Source organism: Lupinus angustifolius, chromosome LG15 (assembly GCF_001865875.1).
Source record: "Lupinus angustifolius cultivar Tanjil chromosome LG15, LupAngTanjil_v1.0, whole genome shotgun sequence".
Classification (NCBI taxonomy): domain Eukaryota; kingdom Viridiplantae; phylum Streptophyta; class Magnoliopsida; order Fabales; family Fabaceae; genus Lupinus; species Lupinus angustifolius.
In genome coordinates, this window is record NC_032023.1 from 8,025,561 (window position 1) to 8,033,458 (window position 7,898).

General features: G+C 44.2%; 1 non-coding gene across 1 annotated transcript; it reads right to left on the reverse strand.

Annotated features, from left to right (window-relative positions):
* TRNAM-CAU lies at positions 7,482-7,555 on the reverse strand. The gene has a single exon. It is a non-coding gene; the product is annotated as a tRNA-Met (tRNA).

The window sequence follows — 7,898 nt, forward strand, 5'->3', positions numbered from 1 at the left end:
CCCCCCCCCGGTTCTGGTTCAGGAAAGGGTCAACGCAAGGATCTTACTTCGAAGCAATCTCTGGACTTTTCCCTTATCCGAACGGGTCTTGCAATAAAATAGGATTTCATATTGAGCTCCAAATATACGTTATTGGGATAGGATGGTTCCTACTAGCTCTCCCCCCTAAGAACCGCACGTGCGAGTTCCCCCGCATACGGCTCAAGTGGCGAAGGTTTGAAGACGCTCGACCCTTCTATATTATATAATTAAGGCAAGCAAGGTCCCACGCCTCCTATTTCTTAAGGGGGGGCGCGCTGGGAATGAAAAAAAGAAAGCCTCCATTACTAATAAAGGGCTGCATCCGTTTTCTTGCTGGGAGAGGAACGAATCCTTCGCGCTTGGTAAGCGCTTCGCTGTAGCCAAGCTTACTGCTAGCCTATCGCCTAGAGCCAAGCTTCGACCGCGACTGCTCGTCGCCTCTGGGCGCCTTCTTCCGTCACCCGAGATCCAAGTCAGCACCGGCAAAGATCTCTTGATTCCTCTTCAGGATGCCCCGGGCCGGCTTGGAAGCAAGCTACCTTTCGCCTATCTCACCCCCTTTCTTATTGCGAGACCTAGATCATTGACTGTCTGGCGATAAAGAGAGGCCACATTCTCGTCGGCGATACAAACATCGTCTCCAAGAATGGCATACCTAGTAAAGCGCTGTCCTGGGTACACCTTCTCTGCACAAGAAAACATCACTTAGTGATGTGTTAAAGTGAAGAGAGGCCAAGAAGACAGAAAGCCAAGAGGTTGTCCTACTCTAAAGAATACGACACCTCGAACTGAGCGAAGAAAGGGTACTTCAAAGATAGATCTGCTGAAGATTGCATCTAAACAATCTCCAACAGACTTACCAAATTCTAATAAGGTTAGTCTGAAGACTGAGGGGCCACCTATCGGTGGCAGACTTCAAGTCAAAAGAAGAAACCTTACTGAAATTTAATCTATCCAACGAACGGTCGGAGCTGATTAAAAGTTCCATCCATTGGAATAGACCGAAGCGTGTCCATGAAGAAATCATGAAGAGGCTTCAATACCCTTTGATTCACAAAGTTACCTATGGCGAATATCCGTCTCTTACCAGCGCCAGCCTCGGTAGATTGCGATAGTCTACCAGGGGAGCCTGAGTAAATAGACTCACCGAAGTGTCTAGACCCGAAAGAGAGTTGATGGTACTCTCAGCGGTCTCTGTAGACCATGGAGATCTCTCTTCATTCTTTTGGTCATAAGGGTATCGGATAAAGGGGGACCATAGAGGAAAGCCTGCATCATAGTAAAAAAAATGGCTATGGATGTACAAACCAAACGATTTCATGACGCAGATGGTAGGGTAGAAGATTCCTCCACGCTTTCACCTTTACGGCCTCCACGAAGGTCTCGCTTTCCAAGTTTTCTCCCAACGTACGTACCCCTTGTGTCAAGGGAGTTGAGATAAAACTTGGACAGTACCTTGGGATCAGGTCTTTAGATAAAGCGACAATCTCCTTTATTAATTGAGACTGTCTTGGCAGACCGGTGGAAGGGGTGACTATCGATTTCAATATCGATCTGTCAATCCGTTTCGCCAGGCGAATAGCCCGACAAAGACTAAAGATATATATGAACCCATAAGTCGGCCTTCTGATCCTTCTTCATAATCATTTTGCGATGGAAGGAAGGTATAATCTTAGGGTATCCTGACCTCGCTTCATTAGATAGGGACACTGGCACAGGTAATAAACTGTGCGACTGACTGACCCCTGCATACGCTTACTTACAGCAAGTAGCTGCTTGTTTTAGATAGAAAGCAGTAAAAAGAGGGCCAGATCGTCGGTTTAACTGAATTACCTTTTTGGCAACGAGGTATGCTCCTATACAGAGTTCCTTGGTCAGACCGTCGGTAGCTATTATTTATTAGTCTTATCTTTTTATAGATAGATACTAATAGCCCAAGATTAAAAAAAATCTTGTGCCATTTGATGGTCTTAAGAGACAACAGTTTGTCAAAGAAATACCTGGAATAATTCATTTTCATGTCTTTCCTTATCAGGTTTGGGTACCTGATGCAGAAGTAAGTCATTGGACTAACCTCCACTGGGATGGCTTCCAGATCACCGCCCTCAAATGTCAATACTAAAGTATAAGACATTTGCGAATCCAACCGGATTCATTTGACAAACTGGTGTCTCTTAATAAACACCAAAACTAGCCTAAACGACTGAATGTCGCATCAGTCGTGGGGGGGCACCTAGTTAACCAAACCAAAGAAATAGGACTCCATGTGTCGTGGAGTGAGGTTAAACAACCAAATGTTGAGATAGAAGACCCAGATCTCTCCGGATCTGTATCTCGCTACCGATTGTTCGCCTCATGGACAGTCGGCACCATTTCTGGCAATCCGACCGCAAAGGGTGATTCATCCCTTACACCAACTGGGTGTAAAACCCCAGTCGATGCCACCCCCTTTCTTATTATTAGTAAGATAGGTTGCCCCTTTCCCCTTTCTCTAAGAAGAAGGTAAGCATCCCTCACTGCCGATCGCCTTCAGCTGGGTGAGCCTTCGCTTTTTGGATCGTCTTCTGCCCAATGTCAATGTGGTAACCTCCCGTTTTTTGTTCCCATTGGGTTTACCTTGTTTACAGGTCGACCCCATGGCAGCAAGAAAAAAAAAGGCGATCTTGTGCTATACTCCGGTGATCTCTTTCCTACCGAGGCACGCAAACCCCCATCGTGTCCCAGATCACATTCCGTAAATCGAAAGGGGAAGCCTACTCATCCATCAGCTCCTCTCGTAGATCGGTGCGGTTTTACGAAGCGTCTAAGCACAGTTCACTCGCGTTGATCAATCAAGAGCTTTGCCGCCACTCCTTAAGGTTACCTTTAGTATAACTTCTTGCATTCTTTCCCACGCTTCATACCCCCCCCATTTCTTCTTAAGGTAAGGTAAAGGGCCAGGCATGGTGGGGTAGGAGCATTCTGCCGGCAATCAATCTTTTTGGCTTGACCAAGAAGTCTTATGTCCTCCGAGTCGCACGGCGTTTTAACCGAAAGAACTTCTTGCGCAATTCATGCGTTTCTGTTTTTATGACCAGAACTTTTTTCTTTATTTCCATTTCAAATTGTTCTCTGGACTTTTTATCAATATGAGGTGATCGTAACACAGTATATAAGACTCGTGATTCAGGCAATCCAATCTTCCGTGTGTAAGGCGGAAGCCCCCCAAAATGGTTTTCAAAAAATGGGTGATCAAAAGATCGAATCACTATGCGTATCTTGGTGGTCGTGACTTTTGGTGGTCTTTCTTTTTGGCTGACTCCTCTTCCTGTTCTATTGATCAGAAGCATCCAGTAGCACCACGCCAGTAGAAAGAGTTAAGCTACTAAGCTAAGCTGCTGTTGGGGAACTCGGTAGAAGCTATTTGCCGCTTCCGCCTCTCTAGGCTTCACAATGGCTCCCCCCCCCCTATATAGATAGATAGAATTAAAAATGAGTCTTCTCCCCTCCACTATAATTATTAATATAAGAAATCCGAAAGGAATTTTCAATTCCGAAGGATTACCATTTTGTTTGAGCAGGGGGCTTCGAGTCCTGTGTTGACAAAGATCAGATAGGATCCTGCTGTGATCCTCGATCTCTTCCTGAATCTTGATCAACGTTCTATCGATAATTCAATTAAAGATCGAGTCAAGGGAGAATGCTGCTTTAAAAATAAACTAATCAAGATAAAATTCCATGAATTAGGAGACCAAATCTAATCCCCAAATCCATCTCTCATTAGCGAAAGCTACCTACCTAGTTTTGCTGAAGCTCTGCCAGTATAGCACGCTTTTTTAGTGTCTTTATCTATATTCGCTGAACACTTCCAATACCTCACCACACCGATTTCACAGCTCGATTAGAGCAGCTCGACTTTCTTCGCAGCTTTCGAGCCTTATTTTGTCTTGCTTGCTCTTATTTTTTTAAAGAAATTGCTTGAGCGGCTTAAAAATAAAATCTGACCTTGAGCATAGCAACGGCAGGAGTCTTTCTTAGTGCAATACCTTCAACAACCCTTCAAGCGTGCGGGCGGCCCTAGCTAATCTAATAAAGTTGCGAGATTGAAAGGTCCAAAGGACTAAGCTTCACCCAGTACGCAACTCGGTTTTCCGCCCGAACGACCCTAGCGTACAGAAAAGAAGTAGTCCTCTTAAAAACTAAATTTTAGTCCTAGTAGGTGCGATATTGAAGGCCTTCACGGGCTTACTTAGTGCTTGTGCTAAGGAGTTCAGGGCTAAGGGCTGGAGCGTAGGAAGCATTGGCTATCAGAACCCCCGGAGGGAACTAACTCCTTTCTTGCAAAGCAGCTTTATGAGAAAGAAGTTGTCTGTGTATTGGATCCGCTCTTCTGTTAGCATGAACATGAATTAGATTCTATTCGTCTTATTTATTCTTAAGATAACCCCCCACCCGAACCATTCTTAAGACCACCAAGCTCTCTCGAATTAGTTCTATTTTTTCTGCTTTCGAGAGAGACTGGGGGCAAAATCTCCTCCTAACTAATAAGTGAAACTTTGTGCCTAGATCGTCCTGAAGACGGATGCGACGGGAAGAAGTGGCATTTGGAAGTGTTGCTGACTTAACATTTAGGTTTCGGCATAACAAAGCTTGCACTGTCTTTTCGCACTTAGGCGCACAGCGTGCCATTGGTAATGATTCTACTACGGTGCCACAAATTCGCAAACTGATCCTAAGTAATCGTTGTTGTTCATTAGATTCCAGAGGAACTACTTCGTTAGGATTGGGGAATTGCTGCGATTCTTCCTGAATAGCCTGGATTCTCCCGTCGAGAGTAACTTTGAAAGTCTTACCTAAACTCTTACGACTGAATATGATGAAGCCTATAAAACAACGAGCTACTATCATTTCTTCATTATAGATTGAGATCTTCTTCGAACTTAATGCACAAATAGATGGAATAGCAGCAAATAGCATCTTTTTAGCTTGCATATTCGTGGAACTAAATCTCATCATTTAGAAAGGTTCTCTCTATCTTTCAGCAACTGAACGGGAAGTGGTTTAGGAAAGGACTTTAGAATCAATCGGATGCGCTCGCCCAGCGAGAAAGGCCCTGACCCTGCCAACCAAGTAAAAATAAAAAAGAAAGAAGAGAACGAAAGGGTTTACTTGCTTACTTGTTAGAGTCAGGAGAAAAGATAACTTCGTATTTTGGTAATTCTCTAGGAGTCATGTTTAACCTTGAATGCTATTAATAAATTCTACAGCAATAGTCCCTCGGACTCGGAAAGTTATAACGAAAATGGCTAACCCAATAGCTGATTCCGCAGCTGCCACCGTTGAAACCAATGAAGCAAATGATTGACCCATCATATCATCCGAAGAAACGGAAAATACCAAAAAGTTCGAATTCACAGCTAATAACATTGATTCAATTGGCATTGACATAATAGGAATATTTCGTCTATTAAGGAGGATTCCCCGAATACCTAAAATAGAGATGATCATAGAAAATGTCAAATATTTGATAGGATCCGTTTCGGAAACGTGGAATGGAAGATAAATTCAAATGTTATATAGATTAAGTGACCGAGATGCAAGGGAAAAACTGTTGTTTCACATTTTAGGAACTAGAAGACATAGTGGATGAGATCTAAAAATGCAAAAATCTGTTCGCATAACCAAGCATTTTGGCCATGTAAGATGACATCATAATAATCATTTGTGAGAAAGCCCGTCAATACGATCGTCGGAAATAACTGCCCGAACAAGGTCGGGCATCGTCCATTCGGGAGGTAATTGCCTCCCGCTTCTCCCAACCCACTTGGTGGATTCATCACAGATTCTCTGAAATAGCTGCTCACACTCAGGTGGAGCGCTTTGCGCGTCCGACCTAGTTGAAGAGGTACTTGACGAGAAAGACAGACTCGCCTCGTTTTCCATAAGAAACTCCAAATCACTCGGCGTTGGATTCCCAACGAGTACAAGCGAATTTATATTCATGAACGACCACTTTCTTCTTTCGCTCTGCTCCCCCCAACAAGAGGAAAGACTTGTTTGTTGTAAATCACCGGTTGGCTTTTTCCAACCAAGAAAGGCATGGGAGTCTTTGGGCATTGCTTGGGCTAAGTAAAGCTTGGATCAAGTGAAATAAAGACTGGCTACCTATAAGGATCCCTCACTGCACACTTTATATATCTATATGGATTGTGAACAGTGACAGAACAGTTGGTGTGCTTTCTTTCTTGTCAGCCGTTGCGTTGGGGTACCACTCCTCTTCTCTTTTCCTTTGATGAAAAGGAACGGATCTGATGACAATGCGGATAGGAGCGGAAAGACAGCAATCCCACTCTAAATCGACAGAGATAGATGGAAGAGGCCTACGTCGACCTTGACTTTTTACTGGCAGTGGAGAAATCGGAAAGTGTTCACCGGCGACAGATTGACACGTATGGGAATGGACTTTTCAGGTGCCCAATGTGCATGCAAGCGAGCCTAGGAAAGCCCGGACGGGTCCTTCACTCGACTAACCAGCGATCCTTCTTCCTCGCCGTCTCCTTCGCCCTTTCCGTTTGGTTTGCAGCTCCGTCACCTGTCTTTCCCTGGAGCAGCGCTTCTTTCCGGTGCTCCTTTCTCAAACCAGAACAACTCTGAACGTTAGGGAAGATAAGGGAAGACCACCTGAGCGAACCGACCGAAGGGACTTGACTTATTTTATTCGAACCGAACGATAGCGGCTTAAAGCTAAGCCTATCATGAGCAGCGCCCCCAAATAAAATCTCATTGCGATAAATTTACTTTTCAAATAGGAACTCGCCTAGCCTATATGAATGGATTCCGAGATGAACCCTTGAGAAGGAATTCTTTCGCCTCTTAGGGTCTTTGAAAGAATAGGTTGTTTTCAGGTATTTCATTAGCGGAGGACTAGTCGTCAGAGCTAGTAATGAAGATGGCATGAAGATCGGCATATGACTCTTATCGAGACGAGAGCGAGCATCTATAGCAATGGCTAGTGACGGAAGACTCTTTTTCCCTCTCTTTGGACTAAGTGAAGACAGTAACTTTCAAGCACTCCCGCTAAAGCGAAAGCAGAAGATGCGGCTTAGCCAGCTGCACTCTCCAGCCTTCTGCCATTCATCAACTTCCTTTCCCCCTCGTCTATTCTCAAGAGGTCTTGACGATACCCTTCTTCTGAACTGCCTAGGCCCAGCCCAGTCACAGGATCATATGAAAAAAACGTCGTGCAGATGCTCAGGTGCCGTAGACTGGCTGGTAAAAGAACCGGGAAGTAGAATGCCTCTAGTGACTTCAAGCTCTGCCATCACAGAGTTTTATTTCTCTCTCTTAGGACGTGTGACAGTCTGTCTTCCCTACGTTATGCAAGGCGAAAGAACACCATTCTTTGAATTGGAAAAAGGAAAAATTACTCAAAGGAGTGAGTTAGGGCACAGCTTCCGGTTCCCCCAGCATCTCCAGTGATTAGGCGGGGACAGGATTCGAACCTGCAATCTTCAGGTCATGAGCCTGATGAGTTGACCAATTCCTCTACCCCGCTTATTTTTTCTTCGAAAAGTTCAACTTGCATGTGTTAAGCATCTTTCTCAAAGTAGCATGATTGGACCTTCTTAGCGCTTTTCTACTACCTATAAGCTATAAGCTTCAACCTTCCCTTCTCTTACTTAGTTAGATGGAGGATAAAAAAAGCAAGACTTTCAACGCGGCTTTTCTTTATTTCTTTTCTTAAAAAATTGATAGTTAGACTTTTTTTCCTGCAACCAAGCTTTTCCTTTCCGAAATCGAGAAAGATCACTCCTAAAAGCAACCGTTATCTTATTATAAGATACCCTCGCCATGGATGCATCTCATCTCTCTCTGATGCAATTATAGAACTTATAAGA